General features: G+C 41.8%; 1 protein-coding gene across 1 annotated transcript in view; it reads right to left on the reverse strand.

Annotated features, from left to right (window-relative positions):
* Window positions 1-13,081, reverse strand: part of Garre1 (granule associated Rac and RHOG effector 1) — a 100,620-nt gene extending 87,539 nt beyond the window's left edge. Inside the window, exon 1 of the mRNA XM_003467198.5 lies at window positions 13,016-13,081. The gene's annotated coding sequence lies outside the window, so the exon portion shown is untranslated. The remainder of the gene's footprint in view (window positions 1-13,015) is intronic.
* Between the last annotated feature and the right edge of the window lie 252 nt (window positions 13,082-13,333).

Consider the following 13,333-nt stretch of genomic DNA (forward strand, 5'->3'; position numbering starts at 1 on the left):
CTGGACATTAATCTATAATACAGAAATACTTTCCAAGGAATTAATGCTAAAGCATATTAATTTAAAGAGTTAAGTCAGTTGTGGTAGGACATAGCTTCAATCAGCACCTGGGAGGCTGAGGCAGGAGAACTGCTACACATTCTAGGCCAGCCAAGGTTAAATAGTGAGTTCAAGGCCAGCTCGTACTACAAAGCGAGATCCTATCTTGAAACAAAACAAAACAGACATACAACACTCCTAAAATGTTAGTCCTATCAGCATGAAAGCTGTCAATTATGGGCATGTTGGCAAATGCCTGTAATCCCAGCACTCAGGAGGCTGAGGCAGAAAGACTATGTGAGTCTGAGGACAGCTTGGGCTACAAAGTGAGTACAGGGCCCACCTGAACTGCATAGGGAGACCTTATCTCAATAAATAAATAAATATGGGTTAGGAAAAAATGTCAATAAAAAAGTTGTAGAAAGGCTAATACTAAGATCACCACTACCACCACTAAGAAGTGGCTACTAAAACTGTTAAGGCTGGGTATGGTGGCTCGTGCCTGTAATTTAAGCTACTTGTTGGTTAGGGCAGGAAGACTACAAATTGGGAACCTAGCGTAAGCAACTTAGCATAACCCTTAAATAAGCCCTTAAATAAAATAAGGGGCTAAGGATGTAGCTCAGTGGCAGAGCAGCTGCCTAATGTGTACCTATGTAAACCCCTAGAAACACCTAAACAACTGTTAAAACAAAGATTAAATAATTGAATAATTGACAAAATCTGCTTCCCATGTTATTCTATCCTGAATTATAAAAACTCAAGTAAATACGAAAAAACCTAAATAAAATTCTACTCGGTGGTAAGACTCTACAGTACCAAAACAAAATGTTTTTACCAAACAAAATTGTTTTTGATTACAAAAACAAAAATGTGATCAATAGAACAGAATAGATGGAAGGAGAAACAACCCCAGACACATTCAACTATTTGATTTCTCACAAAGGGGTCAAAACATACACTGGAGGCAAGATAGTCTCTTTAATAAATTGTGCCGACACTAAGTATGTGTGGCGCAAACCTGTAATCTCAACACTTGGGAGGCTGAAGCAGGAGGCTCACCATAACTTCCAGTCCAGTCTGAACTACGTAGTAAGACCCTGTCCCAAAAGAAAATGGAAAAAAAAAAAGGACAAATAAATAAATAAATAGTGCTAAGAAAACTGGATATCCATGTGCAGAAGACAAGTCTAGACCCATACATCTAACCACGTACTAAACTAAAATCAAAATGGTCTGAAGTTCTCAATGTTAAAACAGAAGTACTTTATCTGCTAAAAGATAAAATAGGTAAAACTCTTGAAGACATAGACATAGGCAAGAACTTTCTGAACAGAACCTCAGTGGCACAAGAAATAAAATTGAGAATCAACAAATGGGATCATAAAAAAGCTTCTGCACATCAAAGGAGACAAACTACAAAATGGGAAAAAAATTGCAACTATCCCTCAGAGGACTTAACATCTAGAATATAAAGGACCGAATCAAAAAGTGGGCAACCATAATGAATACACACTTGTCAGAAGAAGTACAGATGGCCAATAGATTCATGAAAAAAATGCTCAACATCATGTGGCTAATACAGAAATGTAACTGAGATACTATTTTAACTCCAGAAAGGTTGGCCATCATCAAGAAATCAAATAGTAACAACTACTGGCAAGGCTGCCAGGGGAAAAAGGAAGCCTTCTATATATTTGGGTGCAGGAATGTAAACCAGTACAACCACGACTGTTTTAAACAATCAGTATGCCGATTCTTTAAAACACTAAAAACAGAAAATTCATTCTACTCAGTCAGGAATCTTCTTTAAAAAGTTAAACTCATGCTACTACAGTGGTACTTGCACACCCATGTTTACAGCACCACAATTTAAAATAGCTAAGTCTTGGAAACAGACTATATATCCTTCAACAGATGAATAGATTAAAAAAATGTTATTTATACATAAGGAGTACTACTCTTTTATAAAAAAAGATAAACTTGAGGCATTTGTAGGTAAATGAATGCATCTCAAGACCATAATGATAAGTGAAATAAATCAGACACACAATAAATATCGTGTGATTTCTCTTACATGAGAAACTCAAAATATAAATAAGGATCAATAGGAAGTAGACCTTTTTCAAATGGGAAAGGGAACAAGAGAGGGAGAGGGAAAGGGAAAGGGATTAAAAAATAGAAAGTTGGAAATAGAGCTTTTTCAAATGGGAAGGGGATCAAGAATTGCCAAAGATCAGGGGAAGAATGGGAAAGCAAGGAGACAGGAGTCGAGATCTGCTGGGCGTGGTGGCACATGCCACCTGTAATCCCAGTACTCAGGAGGCTACAGCAAGAGGAGGGCTGCAAATTCGAGACCAGCCTGGGCTACAAAGTGAGCTGAAGGCCAGCCCAAACTGCATAGCGAGACCCTATTTAAAAAAGACCAAAAAAGGGGCTGGAGATTTAGCTCAGCGGCGCAAGCACCTGCCTTGCAAGCAGGCAGTCGTGAGTTCGATTCCCAGTACCGATAAAAAGGAAAAAGACAAAAAAAAAAAAAAAAGTATTAAGATCTGTTATGTACAAGTACAAACTCCCCACATAAATGTAACTATGTCCTGTAAACACATACTTAAAAAATACATAATTAAAGTATGGTGGCGCACGTTTGTAATCCCAGCACTTCAAAGGCTGAGGCAGGAGGATTGCCATGAGTTTGCGGCCAGCCTGAACTACATAACTACATAGTGAGACTCTGTCTCAAAACAAAACAAAACAAAACAAAACATTATACAGGGGCTGGGGATTTAGCTCAGTGGCATAAGCGCCTGCCTTGCAAGCAGGCAGTCCTGAGTTCGATCCCTGGTACCGATAAAAATGAAAAAGACAAAAAAAAAAAAATTATACATATGTGTGTGTGTGTGTGTGTGTGTGTGTGTATAATAAAAGGTTATAGTTAAAAGATTGTAGTTGGACATATAGCTCAGAGGGCAAGTACTGAGCCCTAGGTTTATACTCAGCAACACAAAAAAGAACACAGCAAGAAGGAAAAAAAGATAATTCTTTAGCCACTGACATGGGTCAGCCCCATGAGCTATATCTGACTCCTCTAAGCTCCCAGAAACTAGAGTGAAGTGGAAAGACACAGCACCTGCTTTCAAGGAAATAGCAGTTTAAAGGGGGAGATGACAAATTATCTGCACTTGGTGACACCTGACTACCTTTGGTGGTGACTTCTGCTGTGTAACAATGTATTATTTGTGTTGTTTTGTTGTATGATACTGCAGACTAAACCCAAGGAACACTGAGTTACATCCCAGCCCTTTTTATTTTTGAGACAGGGATCTGGTATGTTGCCCATGCTGGCCTCAAATTCATGATGTTCCTGCCTTAGCCCATTAGGCCAGTGCCACCATGCCTCGCAAAAAAAAAAAAAAAAAATGACACAGAGGCTCACTGTATAACTCAGGGTGGCCTCAAACTCAATGGCTGTACTCCTACTTCAGCGTTCTTAATGCTGGGATTATAGGCATTTGCCATCATGCCCCACAAAATTTTATCTATAAACAAAAACGGTTTGGGACTATTAAAATTTTTCACAAATACAATTAAGCACTAAAAAAATTTGCAACAAATTATGTTGCTGATGAAGACTGAAGTATAAATCAGGGAAATTTTTTATTATAAAACAATTTCTTTTAGGCTCCAATTTGTTAAAAAAAATCTACATCTATTAAAATCCTGTGACTTGGGCTTAGTTTAATTGTAGTATGGTTTAGTGTGAAAAAATCCAATATAATCTAATCTGAGAGCTGAGTGTGGTAGCCCACACCTGTAATCTCAGCACTTGGGAGACTGAGGTAAGAAAACTGCTGAGAGCTCAAGGCTAACCTAGGCTACATAGTGAGGTCAAGGCCAGCTGGTAGTACAAAGCAAGACCCTGTCACCAAAAAAAAAAAAAAAAAAAAAACCCAAAAAACAAAAAAAAAACCCTCAAATCTAATCTGAGAATGTAAAAACAACAGACTCAGTTTCTCCTATACTCTTAAACTATGCGGTCTAATACCAGAGGTGTGGGGAATTTTCCAAAAAATCAAGTAAGCAAGTTTGCAGGTTCTTCAGGAGACATCAGGTGACTGTCTTCAAGTTCAATTCTGATGTTATATACTTAGAAATACTGTCAGATCCCACAGGTTCAATGTTCAGTCCCACAAGACTTATCCCACTTCTCATGGCAACTAAAACTCCAGATTGTTTTATTTGCTTCTGATGAATGACCAGCTTTAGATGAGAGTACTCTGAAATCTTTCCTTGGATTTGATGAATTTGCTAGAGTGGCTCACAGAACTGAGAGAAACAACTTACATTTACCAATTTATTGTAGAGGACATTACAAAAGATACATATGCCAGGCATGATAGAAAACACCTGTAACCCCAGTACTTGAGAGGCTGAGACAGGATGATCCCTGCAAGTTCAAGGAGAGTTTGGGCTACAAAGTGAGTTCAAGACCAATCTGAACTCAAAAAGACCAAAGAGAAGGGGCTGGGGATTTAGCTCAGTGGCATAAGCACCTGCCTTGCAAGCAGGCGGTTGTGAGTTTGATCCCTAGTACCGATAAAAAGTTTAAAAAAAAAAGAGCAAACAAAAAGACCAAAGAGGGTGGAGGAGACCCAGACTAAGGTGCATGGCACAAGGAAAGTGGGAAGAAACCCTCTCCATGCTAGTCTCTAGGAAATTCTACAAGTGCAGCTATGTAGACACTCTCTGAACCATGTCCTTGGTGGGTTCTTATGGAGGCTTCATCACAATGACTGCCTCCATAAATCACTGCCACAGGTGATCAACTCACCTGTCAGTTCCTCTCCTCTTCCTAGAGGCTGCAGGGCTGGAGCTGAGAGTCCTAACTTGCTATTTCCGCCTTGATTTTTCAAGTGACCGGCCTCATCTTCAATTTTTTTAATGGATGTCAACCATCAGATAGCTCATTAGCATAAAAAAGATATTTTATTACCTTGCAGGTTCTGAGGATTTTAGGAGTTATATGTCAGGAAACAGAAAAGACCAAATAAAGTCTTGCATATCACCATATCATACCCAAAATAAGTTTGAAAACGTGTAAAAGAAAGTCGGAGGGCCAGGGATATAGCTCAGTGGTGCAGTGCCTGTGTGACAAGCACAAGGTCCTAAGTTCAGTTCCTGGTACAAATAAATAAATAAATAAATAAAAGTAGAAGAAGGTTGGACTGGTTAAAAAACTTACTATCCATTAGAAAAGTGATTTAAGAAAACTTAAAAAGATCTGTACTGCTACTCATTCTTTTTGTTTGTTTTGTACCAGGGATTGAACTCACAACCTTGCACATGCAAGGCAGGCACTTATGCTACAGAGCTAAATCCCCAGCTCCTGCTATTCATTCTTAACTTTGTTCTGTGGAACCTATCCAAAACTAACCTCTCCCTATCTCGGTCACCACACCCCGAAGCATCCAAGTCTGGGAACCAAGCCAGCTTCCTTCCACCTGGGTTCCCACTCACTGCTGGGTTCCCATGGGCATACATCTGCCTTGGGAGAGAAGCAGGTATTCCCAGATTCCCTGGCTATCATTACTGTCTCACTAGTACCTAACCCCTAAACGGCTTTTAATAAAAAAAATCCATTTGCAGGTAATACCTAGGTGTAATGCCACATTCAAGAATCTTCCCATTGGGGCTAGGGATTTAGCTCAGTGGTATAAGCACCTGCCTTGCAAGCAGGCGGTCGTGAGTTCGATCCCTGGTACCGATAAAAAGGAAAAAAGACAAAAAAAAAAAAAAAAAAGAATCTTCCCATTATGAGTCTTTGCAACAACTGTCAAGTTAAAAAAGCATCTATCTGCCAGTGGTCCTAACACAGAAAACATAATCAAAACTGTTTTATTAATTTTTTAAAGGCAATACTAGCAGGGCATGGTGGCACATGCCTGTAACCCAGCACTCGAGAGGCTGAGGCATAAACTGCATAGTGAGACTGTCTCAAAAAGGCAGGAAAAAAAAAAAAAAAAAAAGGCAATACTTTGTCTAGGAATGAATCTCAGAAAGACTCATAGTAGAGGCCTACATCAAGAATACCCACTGAGCCAGAGGTGGCAATGTGTACCTGTAATTTTAGCACACTATGAGGCTTAAGCAGAAGAATCCCTAATTCAAGCTTAAACTGGGCAACTTAGTGAGATTCTGATTTAAAAAAAAACACCCACTGGCAGCACAGCCAGCAACATTACCCTGGGAATAACCACACATGTTGAATCAGGTAGTTCATTATATAAATTACACATGATACCTTACAGCCATTTCAAAGATCAAGGGAGAGCCTCCCCATTTCAACCCATCTCAGATGCTATCATTCATAAATCACATCATCATCTTGCACACACTGAGAAAAACCCTCCCATCTGATTAATGACAGACCATCACAGACACATCCAAAATTTCAGGCCCCCTCCAAGCGCCTTCCTGTTTCTGATTCCTCTGCCTCAAGCTGTCTGGGACACATCACCCTTGGAACAAGACCCTCTGTGTCCCACGTCCTCATAGTCCCTCATATTTAAGATCTACTGTTAAGATGAAACCAGGTTTTTGGGGCCACTTGAGTTCCCCCAGAGCCTTTCCTGAGCTCCTATAACTTCTGCTGCCACCACCACCCATCAGTGGCTTTGTACACTTGTCTCTCAGATAAACTGTAGACACCAGAGGTATACATACACTGGACACACTGTCACACTTTCTACAGTGTACTACAGTGTATACAAAGCCATAGCAACCCAAAATATTCCAGCCAGGAATTGTCCTAAGAGCTTTACAAATGTAGTACTTCCTTCATTTTCAAATAGAATAAACTGAGATAAAGGGACGTTTTATGACTTACAGGTGCTGTACAATAGACATTTGTAAATTTATTAATTTTTAAATTTTAATAAAATTTATTAAATTTATTTTTAATATGCATAGTGAAAAAGTATATATCACACGACACAGTAAGCAAGAAAAAGTGAAGTCAATGTAATAGCTTGGTTTCCTCAACCCAAAGACAACCACTGCTTCTTTTTCATCATTCCAGAAACCTTTTTCTGCACTTAGAAATTCAGGGCTAGGGATATAAGCAGTGCAGCACCCGCCTGGCAAGCACAAGGAAGTTTCACTACTGGTACCAAAAAAATTTACTTCATGTGTATCTGTATGTATTTTTCCTTTGTGTGTGTGTGCATGTGTATGTTTGTGGTACTGGTGGGGGTTGGACTCAAGGGTCTCCAGTCCTTTTTGAGGCAATAGTCCCATTAAGTTGTCCAGTGAGGCTTTAATTTGCTATCCTACCACCTCCGTCTGGGATTACAAGCATGCACGACCACGCCTTTTTTCTTAATAACACAAATGGCAACCTATGCATACTGTTCTGTACCTTAAATTATGCGGTGAATGGGGCTGGGGATTTAGCTCAGCAACATAAGCACCTGCCTTGCAAGCAGGCAGTCGTGAGTTCGATCCCCGGTACCGGTAAAACAAAAAAAAAAAAAAAAAGAAAAAAAATTATGCGGTGAATTTGACCTTCATCTGCACTTATGCTAATACGCATTTGAGGGTTTGTTTTTTTTTCCCCCAGTACTGGGGACTGAACTCATTGAGCTACATCCCCAGTCCTTTTTATTTTGGGACACGGTCTTGCCAAGTCTCTAACTTGCAGTTTCCCTGTTTTGACTTCTCAGAGTGCTGGGACTGCAGGCATGCACTACTTTTCCCAGCTCATAGAGCTGTTTTTACCAAAATTCTATAATGTATGTATTTTTATATCTTAACCCAAGGTTGTTTTTTGGGTTAGTGCGATCTTGGCAGGACTTGTATCTCACCATCAATAGGATCACAAAAGCTTTCAATGCTGGACGTGGTAGGGCACACTGTAACCCTAGCAGTTGGGAGGCTAACCCAGGAGGATTGCCACAAGCTCAAGGCCAGCCTGGGCTGCACAATGCGACTGTCTCAATATTCTCTACCCATGTCCCCCGCCAAAAAGCTTTTAAATGTATGAGACATGGAGTAGCCTTGTAACAGTGTGCAGGCTGGATCAAAATACAGAAAGACTGACCAGGTTAACATCTAATATGTCACTTCTGTAACAGAAAATACCTATACCTTAGGGTTTTGGCGAAGGCTATCCAAAGTAAGACACACAAAACAGCACCAAATCTGGTTAGCAAAGTGAGCCTAAGAGCTTAGGACAGTACCAAAAGTGTGGTTAGTGCTCAGTAAGTTACATATTCTTGATAATTGTATAACTCATGCTTGTTCATCTTTATAGCTCTGTACATGTCACAGTCCTGCTTAAGCATCCTCTGCCCTTCAGCTGTGCATTTATATTCACTAATTTCTCCCCCAATACTTAGTTCAAGAACAGCCGTCTCCATGAAGTCTTCCCTGACAATTGCAGGCTAATTCCCGTACAAGCACTTTGATTAAAACCTGTCATACCTCCCATAGGTTATCGGCTTTATCAGTATACCCAAGAACAAGCAAGCAGTTTTGAGACTAACTTAGGCTACATAAGCTCAGGAAGGCCATCTATGAAGTTTATAACTACCAAAAGAGCTAGCAAAGGGGCTGGGGATGTAGCTCAGTAGGAGAAATCTTGCCTAGTTTGAGTGAGGCCTTAAGTTCCATCGCTAGCACTGCACCACTTAATTCCTTACTTCTGAACCCACCACCCCAATTTCCACACATATCATCCCCTCTCCTAGAAACACAAGTCATTTTTTGGAGGATACAAAATTAAGTTTAATCTTTCTGGCTACAAACGCATTCCAGTCATGCCTTCCCAGGGTTATAGCTGGGTCAGTTTGGTTGAATTTAACGTTTTTCCCGAAATTCTTCAAACTACATTTACAAAATGTCTCTTAACTTGTATCTTTTCTAATAGTCGATTTATATTATCTTGATTTTATTCCTAGATGATCATTCATTCAACAAATACTTAATTGTTTCCAGAACACTGTGTTCTAGGCTGGAAGAGAATAGTAGATAACAAGACAGGGAAGACTCCTCAAATCTGGCATAATTTTTCTGGTGTCTTTCCTTTTAGGTACTTATGATACTTTATGGCAACCACTTTTTCACTTTCTTCCTCAGGTTGTGCTTTTCAGTTCTATATGCTGATCTTCCAATAAAGGAATTGACTTGTGCTGTAAGTACCTCACAGCTAACTGAATTCATGTCTAAATTCATGGATCTTGGGCAGGGGATGTATTTTAGCGGTACAAGACCTGCTTGGCAAGTGTGAGGTCTTGAGTTTGATCCCTGGTACCAAAATAAATAAATTCAATGGTCTCATCTTTCTCCTTCAAAATGACCCTAGATTATATACCCAGTCCCTTAGAAAAAAGGTAAAAAACTGGACATGGTGGCACATGCCTATAATCCCAGCACTCTGGAAGGCTAAGGCAAGTGGGACTTTAAATTCAAGCCCAGACTGGACAAGTTAGAGACTCACTCAACAAGATCCTCTCCCAAAATAGAAAGAATAAATAAATAAAATAAAACAAAAAGGGTTCAGGATACAGGTCATTGTCCTAGGTTCAATTCTCAGTGGGGGAGGAGGGGATTTCAAAGTCTAAATCAAGGTGTAAAAAAGAAATGGCAAGGGGCTGGGGATTTAGCTCAGCGGCGTAAGTGCCTGCCTTGCAAGCAGGCAGTCATGAGTTCGATCCCCGGTACTGATAAAAAGGAAAAAGACCAAAAAAAAAAAAAAAAAAAAAAAAAAAGAAAGAAAAGAAAAGAAAAGAAAAAAGAAAAAAGAAAGAAATGGCAAAATATGGGGTCAAACACATGAACCGGGTCAGTGAAAAGAAAACAAAGAACTGACTTGCAAAAAAGTTTGAGTTGGGGGGTCTCTTCGTGGAGGCAGTAAGGTAGGTAGTCCTCTACCCAGAAATCACATTCTAGATTTATGGGAAACAAAAAGCATAAAGCTAGGCCTCAAAAAATATTTCCAGGCTTCCAGGCAAATTAAGAGCAAGTGGAGCAATGAACAGAAATGCAATACACATTCACAAGCCAGGCACATACACTCCTATAATCCCAGCAATGAAGAGGCTGAGGCGGAACCATGAGTTCCAGGCCAGCCTATGTTACCTAGTGAGTTCAAGGCTGGTTTGGGCAACTTATCAAGACCCTATCTCAACAAAAAGGGATGAGGGGCAAGGATTTAGCTCAGCAGCAGAAGCACCTGCCTGGCAAGCATAAGATCATGATCCCTCATACAAAAAAAAAAGAAAAAAAAAAAAAGGCAGTCACATACTTAAGAAAACAACCATAACATCCCCAAGAAACTAATCAAGAATAAATTTGTTCATGACAGCAAGAATGGTCAAATGTTTGCAAAGAAAATGAGAAAGCTATGAGCACTGAATCTATCAATCAATTAGGGAGACTGCAACCCTCAAGAAGGTAACTTCATTGGAGAAAGATACACACTTGAGGCCCAACTTCTGACACTACAGACTCTCAGTGAACTTTGAGCAAAGGACAATGGCAATCTGCTTTTTCTGTAACTCCACAACAAAGTAATTCCATATTCAAACCAACGTTCTTTGTCCACCTCTGCAGGTCATCATTTTTTTTTTTTTGGTCTGTTTCATTTTTATCAGTACCAGGGATTGAACTCACGACTGCCTTCTTGCAAGGCAGGTGCTTATGCCGCTGAGCTAAATCCCCAGCCCCTGCAGGTCATCATTTTCTACTAAGGACAAAGTCACAGGAGGGAAATAGAGTGGACCTTCAATACACGGAATGCTCCAGCTTGCTAGCTCAGACACAATTATTTTCTGGGATTTGAAAGATCTTCTGGACTTACAGCTCCTGGTTATTAGGCTTTGGGCTTTTAATAAAAAAAGCATTCAGTAAAATTTTTACAGAATTATGTGCTACTTATTTTTTTTTTTTAAAGGATGCTTAAAGCATGCCGTCTTCCAAAAATCCAGAGATAATTTTAGATTGAAAAAAACCTAGGCTTGCCAAGGGAATCTGAGAACTTTTCTATCTTGGTCTCCAATGCTAACCTACGTATTCTCGTGTGCAAAAATAGAGGAAGATTAGAATCTCAAATGCCAGACTGAAAAGTTGCCACAACAAACCTGAACTCTTCATATGGAGTTTATTATCTTGTCAGCAAGAAAGTAAGTGAAACAGCAAAAAACTAAACTTTTTGCTTTAAGATACACATATAGTGCTCATTTTGGCAGCACATATACTAAAAAAATATTTTTTTCAAACAAAAAATATTCTGTGGACTTAATGAAAATTAACAAGAAAAAAAGACACTATGAAAAGAAAATACTGATTTGTAAGGTACATGCACTACCTAAGTATAAACAATCTAATTATCAAATTTGTAAACCGTCCCTGACAAGCACATGCTTACAGATTTAAGTCTAAAATAAAGTTTAAAAGTTAGTACTGGGGCTGGGGATTTAGCTCAGCGGCATAAGCACCTGCCTTGCAAGCAGTACCGATAAAAAAAAAAAAAAAAGTTAGTACAACTCACTAGTCACTTGGGAAATGTTTTATACCTTCAACCAAAAATAAATTTTAAATAGATTAAATAGTTAAAAGTAAAAAACATCAAAAACCATGAAACGATGAGAAGCAAACATGTCTGCAAGTTTTTGCAACACCGAGACAGAATTTTACAAATACATCAACAAAGAGCAAACTTTTCTTTAAATGAATGTTACCTTTGACCTCATTTATAAATTTATCCTAATAATCAGGGGCTGGGGATTTAGCTCAGCGGCATAAGTGCCTGCCTTGCAAGCAGGCAGTCGTGAGTTCGACCCCCCGGTACCGATAAAAAAAAAATTATCCTAACAATCAGACGAATCCTTTTTGCAGACTACCTTGTGAAAAACTGAAAACAATTTAAATGTTCATGAGTAGAGAGGGCTTGGTTAAATTACAGTATACTATTAAGTCCATAAAAATGACAATATACATCTGTATTTATTGGTATCACCAAAAGGTTAGCAGTGGTTCTCACTGAGTGGTAAGTTGGTGGATGATTTGCCATTTTCTGTCTTAAGCTTTTTCTACTGTCTTGACCATTTTTCAAGAACGAGAATGAACTGCTTTTTCTAATGGGGGAAAGGGGTGGGATCGAGCTATCTTCAAATTGGGAGCCCATTCAAGCTTAATGTTTTCCTGGTAAATTGTATAAGAAATACAAACAAAATTCTCATCATGCCAACCAAGCACGCCTTCCTCCCACCGCACAGAGCAGGAAGACACACCCCTGACCCTGCACTAGCCCCACGGATGTGGGTGCTTTTTCCTCGGCCCCGGCCCCTCGGCTCCCCGCAGACCCTCCCCTGGCCCCACTGCGCCAACAGGCGCAGCAGGGCCGGAAAATCATGTTCCTTCGCCGCCCAGCGCGATCGGGAAGGTGCGCGTGGCCGGCCCGGCAGCCGCAGGGCGGCGTGAGGGCCGCGTCCCCCACCAGTCCCGGTAGACCCTCGCTTCCCTACGCCCCACAGGCTTCTGACCCTTCGGGGACTGCTCCGCGAGCTTCCGGGAGCGGTCCCCCGCCAGCCAGACCTCCCGAGTCCCGGCAGTGGCAGGGAGAGTCCCCTACCCTCTCAAGACCGGCACCCGCACTACCCGCCCCGCCACGCCCCGCCCCTAGCGTCCCGCGCCCGCGGGGTCCCCGCTGCGCCCGCCGTCCCGAGCAAGCGTCAGGAGGCCCCTCCGGGCTTCCGTCCGCCTGGCCAGTGCTCGTAGAGCCCGGCGTCCTCCCCAGCGGACGGGCAAGGGGCGGGAGCCCGCGGCCCCGCGGCCCCGCGCCCCGCGGCCCTAAGCAAAGCAGCACCTAGCCAGTCAGTCTCGCCGCCACCACAAGCCGCGGCCTACAAAGCCCACCGCCCACCGCCTGACACGGCCAGCCCGCGCTCGCCGGCGCCAGCTCACGCCCGCTCCTCACCTGCGACGCGCCCCGGCCCCCGGCACACCACCCGGACCCGCTGTGTACACCGGAAGTGACGTCTCCAGACCGGCCCCGCCCCCGCCCCGGGACGGATCACCGGGCTGGAGCCGACCCTCCCTCCTCACCAGCGAGACGGGGTGCCCCAGAGCGTCATCCTTGGGGGACCCAGGAGGGACCTGCTGGGGGAACCTGTATGGACGTTGAGATCTGGCACCCAGAGACCCCAAGGCCACCCTGCGCCTCCCCGGTGTGACTTGGCCTCTGGGCCGGAGGGGTCCTCAATGGATTTATTATTGAAATTGATGACTGAAACAC

This window comes from Cavia porcellus, unplaced genomic scaffold, assembly GCF_034190915.1.
Source record: "Cavia porcellus strain 051 isolate PalLab524CR breed Dunkin Hartley unplaced genomic scaffold, mCavPor4.1 scaffold_7, whole genome shotgun sequence".
In the NCBI taxonomy this organism is placed as follows: domain Eukaryota; kingdom Metazoa; phylum Chordata; class Mammalia; order Rodentia; family Caviidae; genus Cavia; species Cavia porcellus.